At 47.9% G+C, this 13,469-nt stretch overlaps 22 non-coding genes across 22 annotated transcripts; 11 read left to right on the top strand and 11 right to left on the bottom strand.

Moving 5' to 3' along the window:
* Nucleotides 1–347: 347 nt before the first annotated feature.
* On the bottom strand, nt 348–419 carry Trnap-ugg (transfer RNA proline (anticodon UGG)). Its single transcript has one exon. It is a non-coding gene; the product is annotated as a tRNA-Pro (tRNA).
* Nucleotides 420–976: 557 nt separating this feature from the next.
* Nucleotides 977–1,048, top strand: Trnaq-uug (transfer RNA glutamine (anticodon UUG)). Its single transcript has one exon. It is a non-coding gene; the product is annotated as a tRNA-Gln (tRNA).
* Nucleotides 1,049–1,555: 507 nt separating this feature from the next.
* On the bottom strand, nt 1,556–1,627 carry Trnap-ugg (transfer RNA proline (anticodon UGG)). The gene has a single exon. It is a non-coding gene; the product is annotated as a tRNA-Pro (tRNA).
* Nucleotides 1,628–2,184: 557 nt separating this feature from the next.
* Trnaq-uug (transfer RNA glutamine (anticodon UUG)) lies at nt 2,185–2,256 on the top strand. Its single transcript has one exon. It is a non-coding gene; the product is annotated as a tRNA-Gln (tRNA).
* Nucleotides 2,257–2,763: 507 nt separating this feature from the next.
* On the bottom strand, nt 2,764–2,835 carry Trnap-ugg (transfer RNA proline (anticodon UGG)). Its single transcript has one exon. It is a non-coding gene; the product is annotated as a tRNA-Pro (tRNA).
* Nucleotides 2,836–3,392: 557 nt separating this feature from the next.
* On the top strand, nt 3,393–3,464 carry Trnaq-uug (transfer RNA glutamine (anticodon UUG)). Its single transcript has one exon. It is a non-coding gene; the product is annotated as a tRNA-Gln (tRNA).
* Nucleotides 3,465–3,971: 507 nt separating this feature from the next.
* Nucleotides 3,972–4,043, bottom strand: Trnap-ugg (transfer RNA proline (anticodon UGG)). The gene has a single exon. It is a non-coding gene; the product is annotated as a tRNA-Pro (tRNA).
* A 557-nt stretch (nt 4,044–4,600) lies between these two features.
* On the top strand, nt 4,601–4,672 carry Trnaq-uug (transfer RNA glutamine (anticodon UUG)). Its single transcript has one exon. It is a non-coding gene; the product is annotated as a tRNA-Gln (tRNA).
* A 507-nt stretch (nt 4,673–5,179) lies between these two features.
* Trnap-ugg (transfer RNA proline (anticodon UGG)) lies at nt 5,180–5,251 on the bottom strand. Its single transcript has one exon. It is a non-coding gene; the product is annotated as a tRNA-Pro (tRNA).
* Nucleotides 5,252–5,808: 557 nt separating this feature from the next.
* On the top strand, nt 5,809–5,880 carry Trnaq-uug (transfer RNA glutamine (anticodon UUG)). The gene has a single exon. It is a non-coding gene; the product is annotated as a tRNA-Gln (tRNA).
* A 507-nt stretch (nt 5,881–6,387) lies between these two features.
* Nucleotides 6,388–6,459, bottom strand: Trnap-ugg (transfer RNA proline (anticodon UGG)). The gene has a single exon. It is a non-coding gene; the product is annotated as a tRNA-Pro (tRNA).
* A 557-nt stretch (nt 6,460–7,016) lies between these two features.
* On the top strand, nt 7,017–7,087 carry Trnaq-uug (transfer RNA glutamine (anticodon UUG)). The gene has a single exon. It is a non-coding gene; the product is annotated as a tRNA-Gln (tRNA).
* Nucleotides 7,088–7,594: 507 nt separating this feature from the next.
* Trnap-ugg (transfer RNA proline (anticodon UGG)) lies at nt 7,595–7,666 on the bottom strand. The gene has a single exon. It is a non-coding gene; the product is annotated as a tRNA-Pro (tRNA).
* Nucleotides 7,667–8,223: 557 nt separating this feature from the next.
* Trnaq-uug (transfer RNA glutamine (anticodon UUG)) lies at nt 8,224–8,294 on the top strand. The gene has a single exon. It is a non-coding gene; the product is annotated as a tRNA-Gln (tRNA).
* A 507-nt stretch (nt 8,295–8,801) lies between these two features.
* Trnap-ugg (transfer RNA proline (anticodon UGG)) lies at nt 8,802–8,873 on the bottom strand. Its single transcript has one exon. It is a non-coding gene; the product is annotated as a tRNA-Pro (tRNA).
* A 557-nt stretch (nt 8,874–9,430) lies between these two features.
* On the top strand, nt 9,431–9,501 carry Trnaq-uug (transfer RNA glutamine (anticodon UUG)). Its single transcript has one exon. It is a non-coding gene; the product is annotated as a tRNA-Gln (tRNA).
* A 507-nt stretch (nt 9,502–10,008) lies between these two features.
* On the bottom strand, nt 10,009–10,080 carry Trnap-ugg (transfer RNA proline (anticodon UGG)). Its single transcript has one exon. It is a non-coding gene; the product is annotated as a tRNA-Pro (tRNA).
* A 557-nt stretch (nt 10,081–10,637) lies between these two features.
* On the top strand, nt 10,638–10,709 carry Trnaq-uug (transfer RNA glutamine (anticodon UUG)). Its single transcript has one exon. It is a non-coding gene; the product is annotated as a tRNA-Gln (tRNA).
* A 507-nt stretch (nt 10,710–11,216) lies between these two features.
* Trnap-ugg (transfer RNA proline (anticodon UGG)) lies at nt 11,217–11,288 on the bottom strand. Its single transcript has one exon. It is a non-coding gene; the product is annotated as a tRNA-Pro (tRNA).
* A 557-nt stretch (nt 11,289–11,845) lies between these two features.
* Trnaq-uug (transfer RNA glutamine (anticodon UUG)) lies at nt 11,846–11,917 on the top strand. Its single transcript has one exon. It is a non-coding gene; the product is annotated as a tRNA-Gln (tRNA).
* Nucleotides 11,918–12,424: 507 nt separating this feature from the next.
* On the bottom strand, nt 12,425–12,496 carry Trnap-ugg (transfer RNA proline (anticodon UGG)). The gene has a single exon. It is a non-coding gene; the product is annotated as a tRNA-Pro (tRNA).
* A 557-nt stretch (nt 12,497–13,053) lies between these two features.
* On the top strand, nt 13,054–13,124 carry Trnaq-uug (transfer RNA glutamine (anticodon UUG)). The gene has a single exon. It is a non-coding gene; the product is annotated as a tRNA-Gln (tRNA).
* Nucleotides 13,125–13,469: the final 345 nt, after the last annotated feature.

The raw sequence follows: 13,469 nt of genomic DNA, 5'->3' as shown, positions 1-13,469 counted from the left end.
ATAACGGGACGTAAGGGATTCAACTGCGAGAAGACGACCTCAGCTGTTTCTCCCAGCAGGAAAGACATCTCACCCTTTTGTGTGCTGCATGCGCATGCATTTAACAAACTTGCATGCGATGTACTAGTTCCTGGGAAACTAATAGAATCGTTGTACGTGCCAGTCTTTACGTATAGATATAAGTAAGCGAAGACGGCTTAATCCTGGCACGTAGATTGCTTTCCACAAGACGCACCTGAGAGTCTGATGGGCCGGTGGCCCGACATGCAGTTTGTCCTGTTGCATGGCTTACTTTCAGAGACTCGCCAGTTTATCGTAGTGCTTGGTTGTCGCGAAAGTGAAAAGTAGGGCCTGTCCGGGATTTGAACCCGGGACCTCCTGCACCCAAAGCAGGAATCATACCCCTAGACCAACAGGCCGCACATGGAAGCAGGTCTGCACCCCGCCACCTACTGAGGTCTTGCCGCACTTGCTAGTTGCAGCATCCGATCTGGACCATATTCTCAAACAGGTTTCTTAATCCGGCACCTACAACATGCGCTGTGCTGAACACCAGTGTATGTGAATGCTGAAACAGCTGCTTGAGTTGTGTGACAGAATTTCGACCGTGTGAAGTGCAAATGTTATCGTGTCACGCACTATCCGCCCACTACGTAGCGTTCTGTGTCAGCACGCAGTTTTCGACGGTACTCTGTGTCCATAGCTGTTTTCATAGCTAGGCTGCTTCCAGCACAAAGCATCCACCATACGAAAGTGGCTGTTCCGCGATTTTGATTACCTGAGCCTTCGACATCACTTCATGTACGAATACTGGCAAGAATTCTCGCTACATTCGAAGGTGCTCCTTCCACTTCCAGCCTACTTGGTTGGTTCATTTGCCACGCAAACACTTCCAGAGGACGCTACATGTAATAACATCGCATCTTATCTGCTTAATTACATGATGCTACTGAATTTAAGACCGCTGCAGGCATCCGGTTCCATGGTGTAATGGTTAGCACTCTGGACTTTGAATCCAGCGATCCGAGTTCGAGTCTCGGTGGAACCTGACGCTGTGTTTTGCGATCGTTTCTAGAAATGAGTACGAGCCGGTAGTTGGAATTGTATATGCAGAATTTTAGCTACGATCATGTAATGCAAATTGTTAATTGCAGTCCACACGTGAATGGGCAACGCTGCAAATGCTTATGCTTTTGCTACTAGGATTAATAACGGGACGTAAGGGATTCAACTGCGAGAAGACGACCTCAGCTGTTTCTCCCAGCAGGAAAGACATCTCACCCTTTTGTGTGCTGCATGCGCATGCATTTAACAAACTTGCATGCGATGTACTAGTTCCTGGGAAACTAATAGAATCGTTGTACGTGCCAGTCTTTACGTATAGATATAAGTAAGCGAAGACGGCTTAATCCTGGCACGTAGATTGCTTTCCACAAGACGCACCTGAGAGTCTGATGGGCCGGTGGCCCGACATGCAGTTTGTCCTGTTGCATGGCTTACTTTCAGAGACTCGCCAGTTTATCGTAGTGCTTGGTTGTCGCGAAAGTGAAAAGTAGGGCCTGTCCGGGATTTGAACCCGGGACTTCCTGCACCCAAAGCAGGAATCATACCCCTAGACCAACAGGCCGCACATGGAAGTATGTCTGCACCCCGCCACCTACTGAGGTCTTGCCGCACTTGCTAGTTGCAGCATCCGATCTGGACCATATTCTCAAACAGGTTTCTTAATCCGGCACCTACAACATGCGCTGTGCTGAACACCAGTGTATGTGAATGCTGAAACAGCTGCTTGAGTTGTGTGACAGAATTTCGACCGTGTGAAGTGCAAATGTTATCGTGTCACGCACTATCCGCCCACTACGTAGCGTTCTGTGTCAGCACGCAGTTTTCGACGGTGCTCTGTGTCCATAGCTGTTTTCATAGCTAGGCTGCTTCCAGCACAAAGCATCCACCATACGAAAGTGGCTGTTCCGCGATTTTGATTACCTGAGCCTTCGACATCACTTCATGTACGAATACTGGCAAGAATTCTCGCTACATTCGAAGGTGCTCCTTCCACTTCCAGCCTACTTGGTTGGTTCATTTGCCACGCAAACACTTCCTGAGGACGCTACATGTAATAACATCGCATCTTATCTGCTTAATTACATGATGCTACTGAATTGAAGACCGCTGCAGGCATTCGGTTCCATGGTGTAATGGTTAGCACTCTGGACTTTGAATCCAGCGATCCGAGTTCGAGTCTCGGTGGAACCTGGCGCTGTGTTTTGCGATCGTTTCTAGAAATGAGTACGAGCCGGTAGTTGGAATTGTATATGCAGAATTTTAGCTACGATCATGTAATGCAAATTGTTAATTGCAGTCCACACGTGAATGGGCAACGCTGCAAATGCTTATGCTTTTGCTACTAGGATTAATAACGGGACGTAAGGGATTCAACTGCGAGAAGACGACCTCAGCTGTTTCTCCCAGCAGGAAAGACATCTCACCCTTTTGTGTGCTGCATGCGCATGCATTTAACAAACTTGCATGCGATGTACTAGTTCCTGGGAAACTAATAGAATCGTTGTACGTGCCAGTCTTTACGTATAGATATAAGTAAGCGAAGACGGCTTAATCCTGGCACGTAGATTGCTTTCCACAAGACGCACCTGAGAGTCTGATGGGCCGGTGGCCCGACATGCAGTTTGTCCTGTTGCATGGCTTACTTTCAGAGACTCGCCAGTTTATCGTAGTGCTTGGTTGTCGCGAAAGTGAAAAGTAGGGCCTGTCCGGGATTTGAACCCGGGACCTCCTGCACCCAAAGCAGGAATCATACCCCTAGACCAACAGGCCGCACATGGAAGCAGGTCTGCACCCCGCCACCTACTGAGGTCTTGCCGCACTTGCTAGTTGCAGCATCCGATCTGGACCATATTCTCAAACAGGTTTCTTAATCCGGCACCTACAACATGCGCTGTGCTGAACACCAGTGTATGTGAATGCTGAAACAGCTGCTTGAGTTGTGTGACAGAATTTCGACCGTGTGAAGTGCAAATGTTATCGTGTCACGCACTATCCGCCCACTACGTAGCGTTCTGTGTCAGCACGCAGTTTTCGACGGTACTCTGTGTCCATAGCTGTTTTCATAGCTAGGCTGCTTCCAGCACAAAGCATCCACCATACGAAAGTGGCTGTTCCGCGATTTTGATTACCTGAGCCTTCGACATCACTTCATGTACGAATACTGGCAAGAATTCTCGCTACATTCGAAGGTGCTCCTTCCACTTCCAGCCTACTTGGTTGGTTCATTTGCCACGCAAACACTTCCTGAGGACGCTACATGTAATAACATCGCATCTTATCTGCTTAATTACATGATGCTACTGAATTTAAGACCGCTACAGGCATCCGGTTCCATGGTGTAATGGTTAGCACTCTGGACTTTGAATCCAGCGATCCGAGTTCGAGTCTCGGTGGAACCTGACGCTGTGTTTTGCGATCGTTTCTAGAAATGAGTACGAGCCGGTAGTTGGAATTGTATATGCAGAATTTTAGCTACGATCATGTAATGCAAATTGTTAATTGCAGTCCACACGTGAATGGGCAACGCTGCAAATGCTTATGCTTTTGCTACTAGGATTAATAACGGGACGTAAGGGATTCAACTGCGAGAAGACGACCTCAGCTGTTTCTCCCAGCAGGAAAGACATCTCACCCTTTTGTGTGCTGCATGCGCATGCATTTAACAAACTTGCATGCGATGTACTAGTTCCTGGGAAACTAATAGAATCGTTGTACGTGCCAGTCTTTACGTATAGATATAAGTAAGCGAAGACGGCTTAATCCTGGCACGTAGATTGCTTTCCACAAGACGCACCTGAGAGTCTGATGGGCCGGTGGCCCGACATGCAGTTTGTCCTGTTGCATGGCTTACTTTCAGAGACTCGCCAGTTTATCGTAGTGCTTGGTTGTCGCGAAAGTGAAAAGTAGGGCCTGTCCGGGATTTGAACCCGGGACCTCCTGCACCCAAAGCAGGAATCATACCCCTAGACCAACAGGCCGCACATGGAAGTATGTCTGCACCCCGCCATCTACTGAGGTCTTGCCGCACTTGCTAGTTGCAGCATCCGATCTGGACCATATTCTCAAACAGGTTTCTTAATCCGGCACCTACAACATGCGCTGTGCTGAACACCAGTGTATGTGAATGCTGAAACAGCTGCTTGAGTTGTGTGACAGAATTTCGACCGTGTGAAGTGCAAATGTTATCGTGTCACGCACTATCCGCCCACTACGTAGCGTTCTGTGTCAGCACGCAGTTTTCGACGGTACTCTGTGTCCATAGCTGTTTTCATAGCTAGGCTGCTTCCAGCACAAAGCATCCACCATACTAAAGTGGCTGTTCCGCGATTTTGATTACCTGAGCCTTCGACATCACTTCATGTACGAATACTGGCAAGAATTCTCGCTACATTCGAAGGTGCTCCTTCCACTTCCAGCCTACTTGGTTGGTTCATTTGCCACGCAAACACTTCCTGAGGACGCTACATGTAATAACATCGCATCTTATCTGCTTAATTACATGATGCTACTGAATTGAAGACCGCTGCAGGCATTCGGTTCCATGGTGTAATGGTTAGCACTCTGGACTTTGAATCCAGCGATCCGAGTTCGAGTCTCGGTGGAACCTGGCGCTGTGTTTTGCGATCGTTTCTAGAAATGAGTACGAGCCGGTAGTTGGAATTGTATATGCAGAATTTTAGCTACGATCATGTAATGCAAATTGTTAATTGCAGTCCACACGTGAATGGGCAACGCTGCAAATGCTTATGCTTTTGCTACTAGGATTAATAACGGGACGTAAGGGATTCAACTGCGAGAAGACGACCTCAGCTGTTTCTCCCAGCAGGAAAGACATCTCACCCTTTTGTGTGCTGCATGCGCATGCATTTAACAAACTTGCATGCGATGTACTAGTTCCTGGGAAACTAATAGAATCGTTGTACGTGCCAGTCTTTACGTATAGATATAAGTAAGCGAAGACGGCTTAATCCTGGCACGTAGATTGCTTTCCACAAGACGCACCTGAGAGTCTGATGGGCCGGTGGCCCGACATGCAGTTTGTCCTGTTGCATGGCTTACTTTCAGAGACTCGCCAGTTTATCGTAGTGCTTGGTTGTCGCGAAAGTGAAAAGTAGGGCCTGTCCGGGATTTGAACCCGGGACCTCCTGCACCCAAAGCAGGAATCATACCCCTAGACCAACAGGCCGCACATGGAAGTATGTCTGCACCCCGCCATCTACTGAGGTCTTGCCGCACTTGCTAGTTGCAGCATCCGATCTGGACCATATTCTCAAACAGGTTTCTTAATCCGGCACCTACAACATGCGCTGTGCTGAACACCAGTGTATGTGAATGCTGAAACAGCTGCTTGAGTTGTGTGACAGAATTTCGACCGTGTGAAGTGCAAATGTTATCGTGTCACGCACTATCCGCCCACTACGTAGCGTTCTGTGTCAGCACGCAGTTTTCGACGGTACTCTGTGTCCATAGCTGTTTTCATAGCTAGGCTGCTTCCAGCACAAAGCATCCACCATACTAAAGTGGCTGTTCCGCGATTTTGATTACCTGAGCCTTCGACATCACTTCATGTACGAATACTGGCAAGAATTCTCGCTACATTCGAAGGTGCTCCTTCCACTTCCAGCCTACTTGGTTGGTTCATTTGCCACGCAAACACTTCCTGAGGACGCTACATGTAATAACATCGCATCTTATCTGCTTAATTACATGATGCTACTGAATTGAAGACCGCTGCAGGCATTCGGTTCCATGGTGTAATGGTTAGCACTCTGGACTTTGAATCCAGCGATCCGAGTTCGAGTCTCGGTGGAACCTGGCGCTGTGTTTTGCGATCGTTTCTAGAAATGAGTACGAGCCGGTAGTTGGAATTGTATATGCAGAATTTTAGCTACGATCATGTAATGCAAATTGTTAATTGCAGTCCACACGTGAATGGGCAACGCTGCAAATGCTTATGCTTTTGCTACTAGGATTAATAACGGGACGTAAGGGATTCAACTGCGAGAAGACGACCTCAGCTGTTTCTCCCAGCAGGAAAGACATCTCACCCTTTTGTGTGCTGCATGCGCATGCATTTAACAAACTTGCATGCGATGTACTAGTTCCTGGGAAACTAATAGAATCGTTGTACGTGCCAGTCTTTACGTATAGATATAAGTAAGCGAAGACGGCTTAATCCTGGCACGTAGATTGCTTTCCACAAGACGCACCTGAGAGTCTGATGGGCCGGTGGCCCGACATGCAGTTTGTCCTGTTGCATGGCTTACTTTCAGAGACTCGCCAGTTTATCGTAGTGCTTGGTTGTCGCGAAAGTGAAAAGTAGGGCCTGTCCGGGATTTGAACCCGGGACCTCCTGCACCCAAAGCAGGAATCATACCCCTAGACCAACAGGCCGCACATGGAAGTATGTCTGCACCCCGCCACCTACTGAGGTCTTGCCGCACTTGCTAGTTGCAGCATCCGATCTGGACCATATTCTCAAACAGGTTTCTTAATCCGGCACCTACAACATGCGCTGTGCTGAACACCAGTGTATGTGAATGCTGAAACAGCTGCTTGAGTTGTGTGACAGAATTTCGACCGTGTGAAGTGCAAATGTTATCGTGTCACGCACTATCCGCCCACTACGTAGCGTTCTGTGTCAGCACGCAGTTTTCGACGGTACTCTGTGTCCATAGCTGTTTTCATAGCTAGGCTGCTTCCAGCACAAAGCATCCACCATACGAAAGTGGCTGTTCCGCGATTTTGATTACCTGAGCCTTCGACATCACTTCATGTACGAATACTGGCAAGAATTCTCGCTACATTCGAAGGTGCTCCTTCCACTTCCAGCCTACTTGGTTGGTTCATTTGCCACGCAAACACTTCCTGAGGACGCTACATGTAATAACATCGCATCTTATCTGCTTAATTACATGATGCTACTGAATTTAAGACCGCTACAGGCATCCGGTTCCATGGTGTAGTGGTAGCACTCTGGACTTTGAATCCAGTGATCCGAGTTCGAGTCTCGGTGGAACCTGACGCTGTGTTTTGCGATCGTTTCTAGAAATGAGTACGAGCCGGTAGTTGGAATTGTATATGCAGAATTTTAGCTACGATCATGTAATGCAAATTGTTAATTGCAGTCCACACGTGAATGGGCAACGCTGCAAATGCTTATGCTTTTGCTACTAGGATTAATAACGGGACGTAAGGGATTCAACTGCGAGAAGACGACCTCAGCTGTTTCTCCCAGCAGGAAAGACATCTCACCCTTTTGTGTGCTGCATGCGCATGCATTTAACAAACTTGCATGCGATGTACTAGTTCCTGGGAAACTAATAGAATCGTTGTACGTGCCAGTCTTTACGTATAGATATAAGTAAGCGAAGACGGCTTAATCCTGGCACGTAGATTGCTTTCCACAAGACGCACCTGAGAGTCTGATGGGCCGGTGGCCCGACATGCAGTTTGTCCTGTTGCATGGCTTACTTTCAGAGACTCGCCAGTTTATCGTAGTGCTTGGTTGTCGCGAAAGTGAAAAGTAGGGCCTGTCCGGGATTTGAACCCGGGACCTCCTGCACCCAAAGCAGGAATCATACCCCTAGACCAACAGGCCGCACATGGAAGTATGTCTGCACCCCGCCACCTACTGAGGTCTTGCCGCACTTGCTAGTTGCAGCATCCGATCTGGACCATATTCTCAAACAGGTTTCTTAATCCGGCACCTACAACATGCGCTGTGCTGAACACCAGTGTATGTGAATGCTGAAACAGCTGCTTGAGTTGTGTGACAGAATTTCGACCGTGTGAAGTGCAAATGTTATCGTGTCACGCACTATCCGCCCACTACGTAGCGTTCTGTGTCAGCACGCAGTTTTCGACGGTACTCTGTGTCCATAGCTGTTTTCATAGCTAGGCTGCTTCCAGCACAAAGCATCCACCATACGAAAGTGGCTGTTCCGCGATTTTGATTACCTGAGCCTTCGACATCACTTCATGTACGAATACTGGCAAGAATTCTCGCTACATTCGAAGGTGCTCCTTCCACTTCCAGCCTACTTGGTTGGTTCATTTGCCACGCAAACACTTCCTGAGGACGCTACATGTAATAACATCGCATCTTATCTGCTTAATTACATGATGCTACTGAATTTAAGACCGCTACAGGCATCCGGTTCCATGGTGTAATGGTAGCACTCTGGACTTTGAATCCAGTGATCCGAGTTCGAGTCTCGGTGGAACCTGACGCTGTGTTTTGCGATCGTTTCTAGAAATGAGTACGAGCCGGTAGTTGGAATTGTATATGCAGAATTTTAGCTACGATCATGTAATGCAAATTGTTAATTGCAGTCCACACGTGAATGGGCAACGCTGCAAATGCTTATGCTTTTGCTACTAGGATTAATAACGGGACGTAAGGGATTCAACTGCGAGAAGACGACCTCAGCTGTTTCTCCCAGCAGGAAAGACATCTCACCCTTTTGTGTGCTGCATGCGCATGCATTTAACAAACTTGCATGCGATGTACTAGTTCCTGGGAAACTAATAGAATCGTTGTACGTGCCAGTCTTTACGTATAGATATAAGTAAGCGAAGACGGCTTAATCCTGGCACGTAGATTGCTTTCCACAAGACGCACCTGAGAGTCTGATGGGCCGGTGGCCCGACATGCAGTTTGTCCTGTTGCATGGCTTACTTTCAGAGACTCGCCAGTTTATCGTAGTGCTTGGTTGTCGCGAAAGTGAAAAGTAGGGCCTGTCCGGGATTTGAACCCGGGACCTCCTGCACCCAAAGCAGGAATCATACCCCTAGACCAACAGGCCGCACATGGAAGTATGTCTGCACCCCGCCACCTACTGAGGTCTTGCCGCACTTGCTAGTTGCAGCATCCGATCTGGACCATATTCTCAAACAGGTTTCTTAATCCGGCACCTACAACATGCGCTGTGCTGAACACCAGTGTATGTGAATGCTGAAACAGCTGCTTGAGTTGTGTGACAGAATTTCGACCGTGTGAAGTGCAAATGTTATCGTGTCACGCACTATCCGCCCACTACGTAGCGTTCTGTGTCAGCACGCAGTTTTCGACGGTACTCTGTGTCCATAGCTGTTTTCATAGCTAGGCTGCTTCCAGCACAAAGCATCCACCATACGAAAGTGGCTGTTCCGCGATTTTGATTACCTGAGCCTTCGACATCACTTCATGTACGAATACTGGCAAGAATTCTCGCTACATTCGAAGGTGCTCCTTCCACTTCCAGCCTACTTGGTTGGTTCATTTGCCACGCAAACACTTCCTGAGGACGCTACATGTAATAACATCGCATCTTATCTGCTTAATTACATGATGCTACTGAATTTAAGACCGCTACAGGCATCCGGTTCCATGGTGTAATGGTAGCACTCTGGACTTTGAATCCAGTGATCCGAGTTCGAGTCTTGGTGGAACCTGACGCTGTGTTTTGCGATCGTTTCTAGAAATGAGTACGAGCCGGTAGTTGGAATTGTATATGCAGAATTTTAGCTACGATCATGTAATGCAAATTGTTAATTGCAGTCCACACGTGAATGGGCAACGCTGCAAATGCTTATGCTTTTGCTACTAGGATTAATAACGGGACGTAAGGGATTCAACTGCGAGAAGACGACCTCAGCTGTTTCTCCCAGCAGGAAAGACATCTCACCCTTTTGTGTGCTGCATGCGCATGCATTTAACAAACTTGCATGCGATGTACTAGTTCCTGGGAAACTAATAGAATCGTTGTACGTGCCAGTCTTTACGTATAGATATAAGTAAGCGAAGACGGCTTAATCCTGGCACGTAGATTGCTTTCCACAAGACGCACCTGAGAGTCTGATGGGCCGGTGGCCCGACATGCAGTTTGTCCTGTTGCATGGCTTACTTTCAGAGACTCGCCAGTTTATCGTAGTGCTTGGTTGTCGCGAAAGTGAAAAGTAGGGCCTGTCCGGGATTTGAACCCGGGACCTCCTGCACCCAAAGCAGGAATCATACCCCTAGACCAACAGGCCGCACATGGAAGCAGGTCTGCACCCCGCCACCTACTGAGGTCTTGCCGCACTTGCTAGTTGCAGCATCCGATCTGGACCATATTCTCAAACAGGTTTCTTAATCCGGCACCTACAACATGCGCTGTGCTGAACACCAGTGTATGTGAATGCTGAAACAGCTGCTTGAGTTGTGTGACAGAATTTCGACCGTGTGAAGTGCAAATGTTATCGTGTCACGCACTATCCGCCCACTACGTAGCGTTCTGTGTCAGCACGCAGTTTTCGACGGTACTCTGTGTCCATAGCTGTTTTCATAGCTAGGCTGCTTCCAGCACAAAGCATCCACCATACGAAAGTGGCTGTTCCGCGATTTTGATTACCTGAGCCTTCGACATCACTTCATGTACGAATACTGGCAAGAATTCTCGCTACATTCGAAGGTGCTCCTTCCACTTCCAGCCTACTTGGTTGGTTCATTTGCCACGCAAACACTTCCTGAGGACGCTACATGTAATAACATCGCATCTTATCTGCTTAATTACATGATGCTACTGAATTTAAGACCGCTACAGGCATCCGGTTCCATGGTGTAATGGTTAGCACTCTGGACTTTGAATCCAGCGATCCGAGTTCGAGTCTCGGTGGAACCTGACGCTGTGTTTTGCGATCGTTTCTAGAAATGAGTACGAGCCGGTAGTTGGAATTGTATATGCAGAATTTTAGCTACGATCATGTAATGCAAATTGTTAATTGCAGTCCACACGTGAATGGGCAACGCTGCAAATGCTTATGCTTTTGCTACTAGGATTAATAACGGGACGTAAGGGATTCAACTGCGAGAAGACGACCTCAGCTGTTTCTCCCAGCAGGAAAGACATCTCACCCTTTTGTGTGCTGCATGCGCATGCATTTAACAAACTTGCATGCGATGTACTAGTTCCTGGGAAACTAATAGAATCGTTGTACGTGCCAGTCTTTACGTATAGATATAAGTAAGCGAAGACGGCTTAATCCTGGCACGTAGATTGCTTTCCACAAGACGCACCTGAGAGTCTGATGGGCCGGTGGCCCGACATGCAGTTTGTCCTGTTGCATGGCTTACTTTCAGAGACTCGCCAGTTTATCGTAGTGCTTGGTTGTCGCGAAAGTGAAAAGTAGGGCCTGTCCGGGATTTGAACCCGGGACCTCCTGCACCCAAAGCAGGAATCATACCCCTAGACCAACAGGCCGCACATGGAAGTATGTCTGCACCCCGCCATCTACTGAGGTCTTGCCGCACTTGCTAGTTGCAGCATCCGATCTGGACCATATTCTCAAACAGGTTTCTTAATCCGGCACCTACAACATGCGCTGTGCTGAACACCAGTGTATGTGAATGCTGAAACAGCTGCTTGAGTTGTGTGACAGAATTTCGACCGTGTGAAGTGCAAATGTTATCGTGTCACGCACTATCCGCCCACTACGTAGCGTTCTGTGTCAGCACGCAGTTTTCGACGGTACTCTGTGTCCATAGCTGTTTTCATAGCTAGGCTGCTTCCAGCACAAAGCATCCACCATACTAAAGTGGCTGTTCCGCGATTTTGATTACCTGAGCCTTCGACATCACTTCATGTACGAATACTGGCAAGAATTCTCGCTACATTCGAAGGTGCTCCTTCCACTTCCAGCCTACTTGGTTGGTTCATTTGCCACGCAAACACTTCCTGAGGACGCTACATGTAATAACATCGCATCTTATCTGCTTAATTACATGATGCTACTGAATTGAAGACCGCTGCAGGCATTCGGTTCCATGGTGTAATGGTTAGCACTCTGGACTTTGAATCCAGCGATCCGAGTTCGAGTCTCGGTGGAACCTGGCGCTGTGTTTTGCGATCGTTTCTAGAAATGAGTACGAGCCGGTAGTTGGAATTGTATATGCAGAATTTTAGCTACGATCATGTAATGCAAATTGTTAATTGCAGTCCACACGTGAATGGGCAACGCTGCAAATGCTTATGCTTTTGCTACTAGGATTAATAACGGGACGTAAGGGATTCAACTGCGAGAAGACGACCTCAGCTGTTTCTCCCAGCAGGAAAGACATCTCACCCTTTTGTGTGCTGCATGCGCATGCATTTAACAAACTTGCATGCGATGTACTAGTTCCTGGGAAACTAATAGAATCGTTGTACGTGCCAGTCTTTACGTATAGATATAAGTAAGCGAAGACGGCTTAATCCTGGCACGTAGATTGCTTTCCACAAGACGCACCTGAGAGTCTGATGGGCCGGTGGCCCGACATGCAGTTTGTCCTGTTGCATGGCTTACTTTCAGAGACTCGCCAGTTTATCGTAGTGCTTGGTTGTCGCGAAAGTGAAAAGTAGGGCCTGTCCGGGATTTGAACCCGGGACCTCCTGCACCCAAAGCAGGAATCATACCCCTAGACCAACAGGCCGCACATGGAAGTATGTCTGCACCCCGCCACCTACTGAGGTCTTGCCGCACTTGCTAGTTGCAGCATCCGATCTGGACCATATTCTCAAACAGGTTTCTTAATCCGGCACCTACAACATGCGCTGTGCTGAACACCAGTGTATGTGAATGCTGAAACAGCTGCTTGAGTTGTGTGACAGAATTTCGACCGTGTGAAGTGCAAATGTTATCGTGTCACGCACTATCCGCCCACTACGTAGCGTTCTGTGTCAGCACGCAGTTTTCGACGGTACTCTGTGTCCATAGCTGTTTTCATAGCTAGGCTGCTTCCAGCACAAAGCATCCACCATACGAAAGTGGCTGTTCCGCGATTTTGATTACCTGAGCCTTCGACATCACTTCATGTACGAATACTGGCAAGAATTCTCGCTACATTCGAAGGTGCTCCTTCCACTTCCAGCCTACTTGGTTGGTTCATTTGCCACGCAAACACTTCCTGAGGACGCTACATGTAATAACATCGCATCTTATCTGCTTAATTACATGATGCTACTGAATTTAAGACCGCTACAGGCATCCGGTTCCATGGTGTAGTGGTAGCACTCTGGACTTTGAATCCAGTGATCCGAGTTCGAGTCTCGGTGGAACCTGACGCTGTGTTTTGCGATCGTTTCTAGAAATGAGTACGAGCCGGTAGTTGGAATTGTATATGCAGAATTTTAGCTACGATCATGTAATGCAAATTGTTAATTGCAGTCCACACGTGAATGGGCAACGCTGCAAATGCTTATGCTTTTGCTACTAGGATTAATAACGGGACGTAAGGGATTCAACTGCGAGAAGACGACCTCAGCTGTTTCTCCCAGCAGGAAAGACATCTCACCCTTTTGTGTGCTGCATGCGCATGCATTTAACAAACTTGCATGCGATGTACTAGTTCCTGGGAAACTAATAGAATCGTTGTACGTGCCAGTCTTTACGTATAGATATAAGTA

This window comes from Schistocerca nitens, chromosome 2 (assembly GCF_023898315.1).
Source record: "Schistocerca nitens isolate TAMUIC-IGC-003100 chromosome 2, iqSchNite1.1, whole genome shotgun sequence".
In the NCBI taxonomy this organism is placed as follows: domain Eukaryota; kingdom Metazoa; phylum Arthropoda; class Insecta; order Orthoptera; family Acrididae; genus Schistocerca; species Schistocerca nitens.
Note: the sequence above shows the minus strand (reverse complement) of the source record. Positions and strands in the feature narration are given on the sequence as shown.